Source organism: Panthera onca, chromosome C2 (assembly GCF_046562875.1).
Source record: "Panthera onca isolate mPanOnc1 chromosome C2, mPanOnc1 haplotype 2, whole genome shotgun sequence".
Taxonomy (NCBI): Eukaryota; Metazoa; Chordata; class Mammalia; order Carnivora; family Felidae; genus Panthera; species Panthera onca.
In genome coordinates, this window is record NC_138347.1 from 89090812 (window position 1) to 89106366 (window position 15555).

Consider the following 15555-nt stretch of genomic DNA (forward strand, 5'->3'; position numbering starts at 1 on the left):
GCCCTGTGGCCCAGGAGGGATCAAAGAACCCATGGCCCAACTGAACATGTAGACTGCAGCACCATGCTTTTCAATGATCCACTTCCACAGCAAGACCAGAGGCCTTTCCTCAGATTTTCTGGAAGATATATGACCTTCAGTTTCCTTGAACGACCAAAGGAAATTGCAGGGCAAAAATGGAGGAGATCAAATTTCCAATAACCTTGCAGGGGAGAGGAGGCAACAGAGCCAGATTTACCTAAACATGAACACGAATAAATGTCCTGCTCCCAAAGTTGAGGAGCAAATTCATACCCATTTTCGAAGTTTGACCAAAGCTCAAGAACAAAAATCAACCCGTTGAAAAAACTAAGCCCCTACATCTTTGTAAATGAACAGAATCCCATGTGCTACAGGGTACCCATATTTACCTCAGACACAGCAAGTCAAGTGGAAAACCAGCCAAGCTTGATACATTCACCCAATTTCTAACCTTCCCAGAGCTAGAAGAAGGTCTGTTTCAAGCAGTTTCAGTTACTGGCCTGAGATGACCCAAGGACTTCCCATTAATAGCCACTCAAAAATAGATTAAAAAAATAAAATCCACACACCAAAATTCCCTCCTTGGCCAATCACCCACTTCACTACATAATAGGAACAGGGCGTCTAATATTTAAGTGGAACTAATGTTACATGTCAGTGCTAAAACTCATGTTTTCTTTTGTATTTTTTTTCACAGAATATATTAACAATGTCTAAAGGTAACAAGAATTCCATAGGGGCATTTTGCCTTTCTAGATAGCAGGTATTCACTGGTTCTTGAATGTTTCAGACAAGGCAGAATTTCTGGCTTATTGTGTTTGAGAGAAAGAAAAGCATTTTGAATCAAAACAGAGGGGGGACTGCAAAGTGAATTCCAGTGAAACATGAGCAAGCAAACACATCTAAGTAGGTTTTGTTATGGCTTAGCATTCAAGGGATGGGGGAATAAAATAAAAAGTATCCGATTGTTAAATCAAGACTTCCTAGGCTCCCCTGTCTGGTAGTCAATTTGCCAATTGCCTTTTTTCTTCTCTAATCCTATTTTTTCAATACCTCATAACTCAAACCTGATTGATCATTTGATCACATCAGCCTAAACTCATTAGGCCAATTAAATTAGAACGTATGCAGTGGAGAATCAGACTTGCTCAGTTCCAACAGAGCTATCCACAACTGGCCTCCTAAACATCGTTTCAGGCGCTGTGATCTTACGTGGGTGGTTTTTTTGTTTTTTTTTTTTTTTTAAAGGGGACATATTGCCACTCAGAAGGACTTCTCAGGGCACTGTGAGGGGGAAATAGTACTAAAAACCAGAGCAATCTGACAAAAATAGGATGCCTTGTCACCCAAACTCTTAGGCAGCTCACACATATGGTTCTGTATTTTAAACGTGAAGAAATAGATTGTCTTAAAAGCCTGGTCCTCTTAGCAGAGCAACTCCCAGAGTCCTCTTCTTTCCTCATGAACTTTTGAAGAGAAGGATTGTTCTCAAGAAGCCTCACGAATTCGCTGGCAAGATTGCAGACAGGCAGCAGGGTATGGTTCAGCCAGACATCTACTAATGGGCAGGACATGGGGTGCCCTGGTGAGGGGCTGAATCAAGAAGGTCGGGGGGAGGGGGCTTTTCCTTAATTAGTGCACAGAGGGGCCACGTTTATGCAATTTTTCAGGAGGGGACATGTTTCCTTATATCTGTAAAAAGGCACTACATATGCTAACAGCCAGGGAGATGAGTAATAAATTCGTTGGATAATGACTTATCGTCCCCAAACCTGACAATGCTGAAACTAGAAGTGGCACTTTTAGGAAGTTTCCTGAATTCACTTTGGCCCCTTAAAGGGTCTTTGTCCTATCCATCTGCAACCCTGATATTGGAGCTTTTGAAAAAAGTCAACCAGAGGTGTGATGAGCTTCCTTTAAGATAGAGTAAGAGAAGGGGGACGTGGGGCGTGGGAAGAGAGAATGACATGCTTCATATCTAAATTTAAGCACATTTGAGGTCAAGGACTGTGTCTGATTCACTATTGTCTTCTCAGTACCATGCACTCAATAAATCTATGCAGAAGCAATGCATTTATTCTTCCATCTTGCTTGTGTTTTTAGTAAAAAAGAGATGATCAAAACCTATCTTAATTTTTTATATCCACAATATTTAATTCTATGTTAACTTGACAAATAAGGCACTTTGGTGAACATTTTCCAAAATCTGCTAGAGGATCATAGGACCTTAGAGTTAAGAGGGTCTTAGTACAACTTATTTAGTTGCAAATGAGACAATGAGTTGCAAATGAGAGGGTTTCCTTGACTTGTATTGAGTTACAAGATCAATTGGAGGCCAAGCCAGAACTAGAGCTCAGGACATCAGTCTCCAAGCACAAAGACTCCCCAGTGGTTCTGTGACTAAGAGAGCAGGCACATGTACCTCTAACATAAAGGTTGTTCCCTTAAGTGTTAGGCTTTGACAACCTCCCATGTGCTGAAAGTTCTTACCCCACACCTGAGGCCCCTTTGCAAGCAATATTCTTTTTTCCTAGTGCTACCTCTGATACCACCCAATCAGCTGTACAGTCTTATAAGCCACCACACACTGCTAGATTCATAAATAGGTAATCAGATATCAGCATTACATTTACATAGATGGGCTCCAAAGAAAGTGCCAACTAGAAGCCTGTCACTTTCAAATCCTTTGTGAAATGAGCCATGGAGAAATAAATAAATGATAACTGCAAGACCACAGAGCAGTTAAATGTGCCATGCACCGTCTTTGAACATTGGAAGGACCAGGCCAGAGCAGCAAATAAAGTGGGAAGCCTCTGTGGTGTCACAGAAGAATGGCCTGGCTTTTCAAACATCGTACATCAGACATACTACAGAGACTCAGCATAAGGCAGCCAGGATGAAACAAGAATAATCTGGAAGGAGTGCTTACTCATCACCTAATTCCTCTCTTGTAGAAAGCATTCAGTGACTGCTACTAAGCAAAGTGGAAATTGTTTCTAAGGAACTCTGGATTCAAGTCAACCAGTGGAACAGCACTTAAAAGGCTATTTTGTCTAGGCAGTAATTATAGATTTTTCTAAGCTCCATTTCTAATAACTGGAATGGCACGTGTGGCTGGTAACTCAATAGAGAAGTATACGTGAAGGCCATTATAATAGATGGAACATTTTATTCAAATAATAACAAGCCATTCCTTCCTCAGGCAAAAGGATTCAAATGGTTGAATGTGTGGCAAAGTCAAAATTCAGAACCTCAATCACACTGGATCACACTGGCATTTCTGGCTCAAGATGAACTTGAAAATTATAATAAAGAAAAATCTATGATGAACAACATATTTATGAGTTCAAAACATCCATTTGTCTTCAAAAAGCTTTCTGGAAATAGATTTTCATTGTATTCTGACATAACGTTCTATCTTCTAGATCTAGAAAGTTCAAACTGGACTAACCAACTGTAAGGAAAAAAGATCATCTTATTATACCTTGATACCTTTGTGTTTCTAGCCAATATGTTCTCAACTGAGAATACTCCGTGTCTTGTATTGATCACCATTTCATATTGATAAAGTGCCAGTGTTCAAGATGGTACCTAGAGGACATGATGAAAATTAACTAAATTGTCAAAGTAGAGTGGAGGGTAGTGCATTTATACAGTGAACTTGGACAGTTTTCTAAAATTGGAAGTATTTCTATCAGCAGGATCCAAAGCACAAATTATTTTTGTAAATGTCTTGAGATTACAGAAAAGAAAAAAAAAAGGGGGAGTTTCTGGAAGAAACCTTTATAATTAGCTGTTTAGAACATCCCGATAGTCTATGAAATACCTGGCCAATACTCCCCAAAACTGTCGAGCTCTTCAAACACCACCAAGGTCTTAGAAACTGTCACAGCCAAGAAGCAGCTAAGGAAACATGACTACTGAATATAATGTGGTATCCTAGATGGGACTGTGGAAGGTAAAAAGGACATTAAGAAAAGCTAACGGAATTCGAATTAAGTATGGACTTTAGTTAAAAGTAGTGTATGCACACCAGTTCAAATACAGCATACTAATGTCAGATTCTATTAACAGGGGAAACCGGGCAATGAATTTACAGGATACGCACTGTATTATCTTTTTCATTGTGTTGTCTTTCTAAAACTACTTTAAAATAAAATTTTATTGTAAAAAATTAAAAGGAAGTTGAATATAGCAAAAAAGAAAAATTAAGGAGGTGGGTATCAAAAGAAAATAGAATAGTCAGAAGTGGGAGCCCTCAATCCATTGGAGCCTGAACTGTCAGCAATGGAGGAAAAAAAAGTCAAAATTCATCTCGAAAAGCCGGAGGAGAGCTGTTTGGAACAATGTGTTAAGAATAGCTGGGAGGTATTCATAAACACAATTAGCACCTTGACGGAAGAGGAGCCAAAAATAAGGCAGCTGTGGGAGAGCAAGCAGGCCAGGGTCGTAAACAGGTCCTACAATGGCATCTAAAAGGAGACAAGGTGACTGAGGAGGAAAGTGTTAGGTAAACAGAGTCCGGGTTTATAACAAGAAAGAACCTTTATGTTATGTGTTCTCCCTGGTGCTTCTAATTAGGAGGAAGAGCTGACATTTTTTTTCTACAAAATTGTCATGTTGACATTTTTGTCACTTTTATAAAGGTTTTTATGTCTAGATATAGGCAGCCCCTGTTCCTCACACCTTGAATTGTGCCCAGTAGGAAAGGACCTAAAAACAACTCGTCGCAACTCTGGATCTGACCAGCCTTCCGTTTCAGCAGCGGATTCTTTATTTGGAGGGACTGAATCATCCATTTCTCACCTTTCTCACCAGCCAAGTATTTTTAACTTACTGTCAGCAATGGAGTGAACATAGAGTCTATGAAGGAAAAGACAGTCCATTTTTCACTTTTCTGCTTTTGGTTGCTGAATCCAAGAATGCATTACAGCACAAAGGAAAGTCTTTTATGTAAAAATAATACTGGTTTGTTTAACGTTTTTCTCCATTTTGTTGAATGACCAAAATGAGTCTCTGCTACCTAACCAGGAACTGCTTCTTCCCTGGAGGCAGCTTCTTGGTACCAACCTGAGGACAGAAACTGTGTGTGGCAACTGGGAGCTCCCCAATGGCTCCAGGGATGGAAAAGCCATAGAGATGCATCCAGCTCCCTATACCAGAAGGATCTGACCCAGAAGGTGAGCCTCTGTATGCCTGTTCTGTTGGACCACAAAGATCTGGGGTAAGAAAGAGACAAAGTTTGGACTGCTGCTTAAGAGCCACTGGGCACATGGATACTCAACAAACTAAACTTCATGATAACAGTGTGTTCCAACACCTAAAAGAAACCGTCAGGGTTCCATTAGGTTCTTAGGTCTAAACTGAGGAAATGGAAGTAGGGAGGTAAAGGCAACTGATCCAATAAGGAGAGACTGGCATTTTCTCATCATCAATGTAAATGGATAAGATGTCAACTAAACACATTTAATCAAGACTTTTGCCTCTCGTTTTGTTTGTTATTTGCATGAGAGACGTAGAATGGATTTCACAGTCAGGGATAGAAAATGATACAGCTATGACTGGATATTGCAGAATGACGAAATTCAGAGCATGCACTTCCATGTGGTGCAGTGAAAAACAGAAGGAATGAATTATGCCTTGGAACAGGAATGCCAGGGGAGATACCAAAGCCAATTAAGATAATGATGAACAGATATGCTGGCTGAGCACATACTCCATGGCCGAAACTAGAGGCACAAAAGATAGAAGATGAAAGTTAAGGAAACAAAAGGTCATCTGTAAAAGGTGACCAGAATGAGGTGCTGAAAATATGGAGGTTTGAAGACCAGCGCTGAGGAAGGGTCTGACATAGGAGGCAGAGTGACAGTCAGTGTAGAAGGAGATAGTGAAACTCAACTTATACAAGTCTGAGAAAAGTGCAAAGGGTCTGAGAAATGTCCTCCAAGTCTTTGAAGACACATTGAATGGCAAAGCCAAACTCAAGCCTATAAAAGGAAAGTAAATAATTCTAGTAAGCACTTATGCAACAATTGCTATATGTCAGATGCATATAAATCTATTAACTCACTTAATATTTACAATAATCCTATGAGGTAGGGACTTCATTGTCCCATTTTACTGTCCTATTTTATATGTCCTATTTTATAGATGAGGAAATGGAGGCACAAAGTGGTCAGGTGACTTGCCCAAGGTTACACAAGTGATCATAGTAGCCATCATATGCTGATTTACATCACACAAAAGAGGACTGCCACCAGGAAAGAACATGCACATTCAGTTTAGAGCTGTGTTAGGATCTAAAATAATTATAGTTGGCCCTTAAACAATACAGGTTTGAACTCGGGTCCATTTACATAAGGATTATTTACGATAAATATGGTACAGTACTGTAAATGTATGCTCTCTTCCTTGGGATTTTTTAATAGCATTTTCTTTTCTGTAGACTACTTTATTGTAAGAGTACAGTATATTACATATAAATTGTGTTAACTGTTTATTTTATCAGTAATGATTCTGGTCAACAGTAGGCTATTAGCTAAGTTTTGAAGGAGTCAAAAGTTATACACAGAATTTTGACTGCAGAAGGAATTGATATCCCTAACTCCCTTGTTGTTCAAGGGTCAGCTATATTTTAAAGTAAACTATTTGGAACCACTTTGTTTCTCCATATTTGTTCCTTCACTCCACCATGCCACAAATATCTTGTGAATGCCTACAATGCAGGATTTGGGAATATAAAACATTAGAAACAAACAAAAAAAACCTCTTCCTGAGCATATGTTTAGGGAGGGGCAACAGACAAATAAAATAAATAATAATATATAGTATAAAGATAAAGCGGGAAGAAGGACAGGAGTGGCATCTAAAATTTTCAATAGTGTGGTCACAGTTCTAACTGAGATCTAAAGGTTGTAAGGGAGCAAACCATGCAGATATTCGGAGAGAGCATTCTAGGCAGAAGAAACAGTAAGCATAAATACCCTCAGGCCAGAATAGGACATAATATCCCAGAGGATTTTGTGAATAGAATGGATTTAACTTTGGCTAAATCCCTAGGCCAAGATTAAAAATGTTTTTTTTTTTTTATTCCATATATAAATGAAGTACAAATCATCTCCAAATTACATGTATTTGGGTTTTTAATTCCAGTATAATTAATATATAATGCTATATTAGTTTCAGGTGTACAATATAGTAATTCAACACTTCCATACAATACCCAGTGCTCATCACGACCAGTGCACTCCTTAATCCCCTTCACGTATTTCACCCATCTCCCCAACACATCCCCTTGGTAGCCATCAGTTTGTTCTCTATAGCTAAGAGTCTGTTTTTCTTGGTTCATCTTTTTTCTTTGCTCATTTTTTTTGTTTGTTTCTTAAATTCCACATAAGAATGAAATCATATGGTATTTGTTTTCTCTGACTTATTTCAACGTTTTTTTTTTTTTTTTTTTTTTTTTTTTTTAATTTATTTTTGGGACAGAGAGAGACAGAGCATGAACGGGGGAGGGGCAGAGAGAGAGGGAGACACAGAATCGGAAACAGGCTCCAGGCTCTGAGCCATCGGCCCAGAGCCTGACGCGGGGCTCGAACTCACGGACCGCGAGATCGTGACCTGGCTGAAGTCGGAGGCTTAACCGACTGCGCCACCCAGGCGCCCCTCTGACTTATTTCACATTATACTCGGTAGCTCCATCCATGTCATTGCAAGTGGCAAGATTTCATTCCTTTTAAGGCTAAATAATATTCCATTGTGTATATATACCACATATTCTTTATCCAAGAGTTGGTATCCAAAATATATAAAGAACTTATCAAACTCAACAGCCAAAAAACAAATAATCCCATTTAAAATGGGCAGAAGACATGAACAGACATTTCTCCAAAGAAGACATCCAGATGGCCAACAGGCACATGAAAAGATGCTCAACATCACTCATCATCAGGGAAACACAAGACAAAATTGCAATGAGCTATCACCTCACACCTGTGAAAATGACTAAAATAAAAAACATGAGAAGCAACAAGCGTTGACAAGGATACAGAGAAAAAGGCACCCTTGTGCACTGTCGGCAGAAATGCAGACTGGTGCAGCCACTCTGGAAAACAGTATGGAGAGGTTCCTCAAAAAGTTAAAACTAGAACTACCCTACAATCCAGCAACCGCACTACTAGGTGTTTACCCCCAAAATACAAACACACTAATTCAAAGGGATAAATACACCCCTATGTTTATAAGTTACATATATTTACATACTGTTCTATCTAGAAGGATTTCCCTTTATAGATCATCCTTCCAGAAATAACTCAAAAAGCCACCAACACCTGTCAAATTGTTCTTTCACCCTTTGTGAGAAGTAGTACATGCCTTTTCCAAATTCTTTAGAGCACCTGTCACTTCCCACCCAGCTTTTGATTGGAGTTAACTTTTTGTTTCATCTCCCTTTAAATTGTACCTCGAAGGCAGGAAATGGATCTGTTTCATTGTTTTATTCTCTACAGAGTTTAGCCTTGTTCATGGAAAGTGTTCAATAAATATTTTTTAGAAGGTTTGAATATGTGTTTTCTATCAAATTAAGTACCAAATTAGAATATCGTTAACTTCACATCCACATTTTATTGTAATGAGGAAATATTTTTAACCATACTTTCTTGAATTTTGGGTTGCTTAATACCCAAAAAGGTTTTTGCCAAAATATTGCAACTCATCAATATGCAAAGTTTCAAGCTAATATTTTAAGCTCCAACAATCTTAAGGAGTAACACATTTTTCCCACACAATCATAAACAGAAAGAAAAAGGATTAATTTCAACAACCTTGCTGTAAATAAATAAAAATGACAGATTGTGAAGTATCTCTGCTTGTCATCAAAAATTTTTTTAAATATATTTAAATATCTCAAGTATGTAAAACATTTAAAAACTAGGCTGAATTTAGATTTTTGCTCAATCTGGCACTGACCGGTGACTTATGCCCTATTATCTCCTGAGGGAAAATTCATTACAAAAGATGTCTTTTTGTAAGAGAACTACAAAATCTGACATGGGATTGTTAAGATATTATAGCCAACAAGTCATTCCAAAAGTGAAGAAGTATAGAGACAATGTAAGACAGAGTACTATAGCATTTAAAATAATTTGCTCTGAATTCGTCCTTATTCCTCTCATGTAGAAAGGAGTGTAAATAGATGCCATGTAACTAATTTGAAATTGACCAGACATTTCAGCTCCATGATTATTATTGCTTTGAAAAGGATAGAAAATAAATGGGAAAATCAATAGGAGAAACAAACTCATTTGGGGGAAACAAAGTCCTTATTTGGAATTGTTTCCTCTTCTGTGCCTCTCTCCCTGACTTCAGGTGACACCTGCTCAGGTGTGGGGGTCTCCTTGAAGGAGGCTCACCCAGGGAAGCTGGTCCCTTGGCCTGAGGAATGCTGTTCTACAAAGCTCCATCTGGCCTCCAGTTTGACAGTAGATGAGCACTGCTGATGCTAGCTCAGAAGGCTTCTGCTCATGACCCATAGATGCACCAGAACTTTGTATCCTGTGGACGAAGGGCTGAGAAGGGAAGGCAGTACCACCGTTCTAGCCATCACACTCTAGAGACTCCCCAGCCTCAAGGAAAAACAAGTTAATAATACTCTTTGGGCCCTCCTGGATTTAAAAAATGAGCCAAAGTAAAAATTTTGTCCTCCTCTCCCCTTCTCTTTTCCTAATCCAGCAGTACCCTTCCTTCCAAGTTTACAATAACATCACTACCTCAATTGTACTGGATATAATTTTTTTCCCAAAACCAATCCTAATTGTCATTCCTACCATGCACAAATATTCATACCATAAATATTTCTGGAGTACCTACCACGTGACTCGCTATGCTAGGTTTGGAAGACAAAATTCTGAACAAGACAGATGTGGTCCTGATATTCACTAAGGATAAAAGCAAAGAATGAGCACCCTGAAGTAACCCTCGGTCAACTTCCTTCTTGATGCAAGATGGCGTATTTAAGAACTTATCACATAATGAAAGACGTTAGTACACACTGATAGAAAGTGAGGTCATCAGGGAGAATCAGGCTGTATCATGACACAGGAGGAGATTTGTCAAGTTCCACAAGCCACAATAACCCTCACACTGCCCCCCCCCCGCACCCTAATTCCAATGCTAACCTTACCATGTCCTCTGCTAACCAAAATAATGGCAATGCATTTTCCATTCTCAACAATTCTATTTGCCCCTGCAGTCTATAGGGAGTAAGTGATGCTGGGGCTAAGGGAAAGAGAGTACATTTTTGGCTTTGTATTTCCAAAACTGATTCATGAACCAGCAGAGGCAGACCCTTGAGGTGGGGAGGGAGGGACTTTTAGAGATTCTGAAGATTGGGCTTTGATTATCAAAAGCTAAAGCCTGGAGGACAAAGCACTCATAGAGCAGGAAACCTCAAAGTGAGAACTGGATGCCCAAAAAGCAGTTTTCCCACCACTTGGATAAGAACTATGTCTGAAGGTCTGGCATGCTGTGAGGACCTGAAGAGTGGCCTGGCACACTGCCCCCTCTCTGGACTGAAACAGGACGACCATAGTTGTGTCCGTACCAGATGTAATAGGTGAGAGAGGGGGAATCTCAGAGCAGAAGAGGCTCTGAGATTTCCTGGCTTTGCACCGTGTGCTTCAGACATAGTGTAGCTCACACAAAAGCCCAGAGTCCACTATAATGTAAAAGGGCTTAAAAAAATATAGGCAGGAGAGCCCCAAGGTGGTACCCAAAGTCATGAATTCTGCAGTAAAAGAACTAACAGTTCTAGAGAAGGTACATTCTGCCCCTCCTCCCAAAGAAGTCACAGAAGTAGCGAAGAGGTGGGGTGATCATTCATGGTCCTGGGGCAGGGGTTTACATATTACATAAACCCTTCATTTGTAACAAATGAATAACCCAGAGCAAGTTCCAATAGAATTTACCAAGGATTGTTAGGAACCCAATAATAGCTATGGCCACAGAAGGGGCAATACCACAGGTCTACCCAGCTGTCTTGACACAGGGAGTGTGTAGAGCACAGCGGTTTTAGCGCATGGACTCTGGCGTCAGGGAGCCCGAGTTCCAAATCCAATTCCGCACTGATTCACATGACAGCCTGTGTGAAGCTCAGATGCACTAATTAGGATAAGTGAAGGAAGTGAGTTTCAAAAACTGCATGATGTATGCTTTCATTTATATGACATTCTGGGGGAAAAAATATAATTAAAGGACAAAAAAGATACCAATAGTCATTGGGCCTGGGGGCAGAAAGGGGTTGACTAAAATGGGGCCCTGGCAGGTAACAGAACTGCTCTGTATCTACCTGCCATTTGTAAAAACTCATACAAATGCACACCACAAAGAGCATATTTTGCTGGATATTCATTTCTAAAAAGGTCTTGAAAAAAAAAATCTCTATTTGTCACTTCATGGCTAAACGATCTTTCCCTGGTTATTAAATCTCTTTGTATTTCCATTCTTTAGCTCAAAGATAAATAAAAACTTGTTAAATTAGTTTGTGTGATTAAGGTGCTTAGAACAGTCTGCCACACCAGACATCCTCAGTACACAATAGTCATCATCACCTGATCACTGTTGTCATGCCTGGTCTGTGCCAGGTGTAGTGGATTCTGTGCCTAGGTGTAATGGACACTCTGTTCAGATCTCCTCTTCATTCATGCACCCATGTCCCAGATGCTGGGGAGGTTAGCTGTGGACCCTCCCAGCTGCTTTCCTCACCAGGATTTGCCCTCCGGTACACATCCGTCATCAGCTATTGGTGGAACCTAGGTGTAAGCTTGGGTTGATGTGGAGAAACAAAGGCCCAGCCTCCCTGTCCAAATTTGGGACAATTCTGACAGGCCCTCCCAGCTCCAGAACCCCCTGCAGGATTAGTTTTGGCCTCAACTGCGACCACACTGTGAGTCCAACACTGCTCATCTGTGATGCCTTCTTCATGGTCAGGAAAGAAATCAGTGGGCAATCTCTGTAGCCAGACCACCTGGGTTCATCTCCTGGTTTTGCTAGAGCCATGGCCTCTTGGAAGTCACTTACCTCCTCTGTGGGCAGCTTTTCTCATGGGCTTCTGGCAAAGACAAACTGAGATAATGAACAGTACCCGGCATATAGCAAACACTGAGAATTCTTAACTGTTATCACCCAGCTCACAGTGATCCAGCCTTCGTCGGACTTCCGTGACCCTCCTTGTCCAGGCAACTTCACTTAGCTTAGTCCATGGTATTATTTATAGTTTTCATGTATGTTTATGTTTTTCTGTTGCTTTATCTCAACTACAAGTGACTATTAGTCCTATTTCAGTTTGCAAAATAGGGATTCAGAGAAATTAAGTGATTCGCCCAAGATGAGACAAGCCAGATGGTGTCATGCCAATTTGTTCTCAGAACTTGGGCTTTTCCCATTAGACCACACCAGTTACATAAGGAGCTACTGAGAAAGTTGCTCCTTATACATATTTAAGTTTATGTATTATGTAAAATGCAGTTCTTAATAAAGAGACAATCATGTTGAAGTTGAAAGAACATTAAAGAGTGATATTCCAACACCCTCTCCTTAATACAGGCATCTTCTACATTTCTACCAAGTTACTGGTTGTCTGGCCTCTGAATATTGTCAGTGACCAAGAACTCCCAGCTTCCTGAGGCAGCTTGGTTTTGTGCCGCTCTCTCCATCAGAAGGGAGCTATTTTAAGCGGCTTTTCCTAACTACTACTTTCCCTCATTGGTCCTAGTTCTGTCTGTGGATCCACACCAAATAAAATAAATCTTTCATCCATGCACTAGCCTCCAAGTATTTGAAAACAGTTATTATATTCGCATTCTTGTTTCCAAGCTAAATAATGCAGATGTCTTCCACCAACCCGCCCCCACACAAAGCTTCAGTCACCTCTCTATCTTGTGTGTGTTCTTCTGGACACATCCCAGTTTGCCAACATTCTGAGATCTAATACCTGAATCCAAACAGATTCCCATCTCTAAATTAAGCAAAGTCAGAGAAAAAAAATGACACTAAAACCCTCATTGATATAAATACTAACACTTCCATCAATCAATTCAGCCAAGGGACTACCTTTTTTTTTTTTTTTTTTTTTTGGAAGTCATGTCACTCTGGGGACTCATGCAAAACTTACTGTCAGCTAGGCTTACCAAGTATGTGTTCCAAATCATTCCCACCCTTTCCTATCATCGTGTTGTTTCATTATGATTACCCACTTGAAATTTATCTGGTTGGACATAATCCATTATTTCAACATGTCAAGATCATTTTGTCAACTAATCTACATCTAAAATACTATCTTTCTCCAACTTGAATCCATTTGAGAATTTCATCAGCCTGCCAGTGAAGTCTACCTCCAAAATATTTATGAAAATAATGGCCTGGAAAGTGACAGTGAGAAAGACTTCCCTCAAGCATGCTGCTGACCTCTCATTCATGCCCCTTTGAGGTTCTGTGTTCAACCAGTTACAAATCTCACTCAGCACTATGAAACCTGCATCCCTCCACATTTTCCTCAAAGACGCCATGAGCAACTTTGTCAGGTGCTGACCAAAATCTCAGTGTGCTACGTTCTGTCATTCCCATGATCGCCTGATCTGCCAGCCCTCTGCTGCGCTTTCACAGAGTTTCAGCTCAAGGATAAAAGGTATTGAATATTAAGTTAAGGGGCAAACAAGGACCTTTGGGTGAAGTTCACAGGATCTGCTGTAGAGGGGCCCTGAAGACTACGAACTACCCAAAGAGAAGACACAGCCTATGCACAGAAGCTAATGAGAACAAGACACATTTGAAAAACTAAACCCACATAGCAAGAGGGGGGACGTGCAAGGGGAAAAGAGTGAAGAGATTTGAGGGTGGAGAGAGAGAAGAGGGGCCAGACCTTATAAGGTATGTGAGGGAATTTGGACTTTATCTTGAGGGCAATGGAGAGCCATTGACTGATGTTAACATAAGAGTGACACGATTAAATTTGCATTTTACAAAGATCACACACTGTTCTGGGGCTTCTTCGAGAGGGAAATGGGAATAGTTAACCTCTAAGGTCCAGACCAACGTAAAGAGTCTGCAGTTCTATTGCTTAGCTGATTAAGAAACCCAAAGGAAGATTGGCTTCCACTGGAGAATTGCACTTTCTTGTTCCTCATAAAATTATCTACACTCATCATTCCCTTTGGGTGTATTGTGGTGTGCTGTGTTGTGTTATGTTGGGTGTGAGAGAGAGAGAGAGGAAATTGAGGGGAGTTAATGTAGCTAGCATCACAATATCCTTGTGTGTCATAGAACAAGTTCTCACTGTCACTGCCACCCTTCCTGCTCAACAAGCTGGGCTGCTAAGAGATGAAACAATCAGTGAGCCTAATTCATAAGCTGCAAAGTACACAAGCTCCAAGTACCAATATTGAAAGAACCAAGGAAGTGACAAAAGGTTGACAGAGACTTGATTAAAATTTCATTTTTTCCAAGCACCATGCTGTCAAAAAAATGTAGCAGATGATTAGGTGGTAAATTCAGGATTCCTTATGTCACTTGTTTTTCTTTTTAACTTTTTTTAATGTTTATTTATTTTTGAGAGAGAGAGACAGAGTGTGAGCTGGGGAAGGACAGAGAGAGAGGGAGACACAGAATCCAAAGCAGGCTCCACGCTCTGAGCTGTCAGCACAGAGCCCAACATGGGGCTTGAACCTGCAAACTGTGAGATTATGACCTGAGCCGGAGTCAGACACCCACGCGACTGAGCCACCCAGGCTCCCTTCCTTATGTCACTTGTTAGGAAAGGTTACCCATAACTTGTAAACAAGAACCAAAGGATGAGTGTGTATTGTTTCAATGTCACACTGAAATAATGTTCAACAGGCCTGCTTGGGGATTGCTTAATTTTCTAAAACAATCTACTATTGCTTGACTTTGCTATTTAAAATATAAATCAAAAGGGGCACCTGGGTGGCTCGGCCCATTAAGTGTCTGATTTCGGCTCAGATCATGATCTCACAGTTCGTGGGTTTGAGCCCCGCATCGAGCTCTGTGCTGACAGCTCAGAGCCTGGAGCCTGTTTCAGATTCTGTGTCTTCCTCTGTCTCTGCCCCTCCCATGTTCTCTCTCTCTTGCTCCCCCTTTTAACATTAATGAATGTTTTAACTAAACATTAATTTTTTTTTTTAATTTTCTTAAAGAAATATATGAATCAAAGGCTCAGGTTCTGTGAAGTTACATGTTATCTTACAGACCTGTGTCTAATACATAATATTTTGTCCCAGTGAAAAAATAACCCCAAATGTTATAGTTTATTGTACTATTGGACATTAATGAGTTTGTTTTGAATTTAGCAATCTAATTAACATTCTTTTATTAAATTACCTATAAACACCCTGCCCCTCAAATGTTCTTTGAACCAGCTTTATGGTTTACTGACTTCCTCATTAATAAATGAGTCAGATAATATCTTTGGCATGTGTTCATTCTGTATTTGTCTGAAATTCATGTTTTAACTTTTTGAAAATT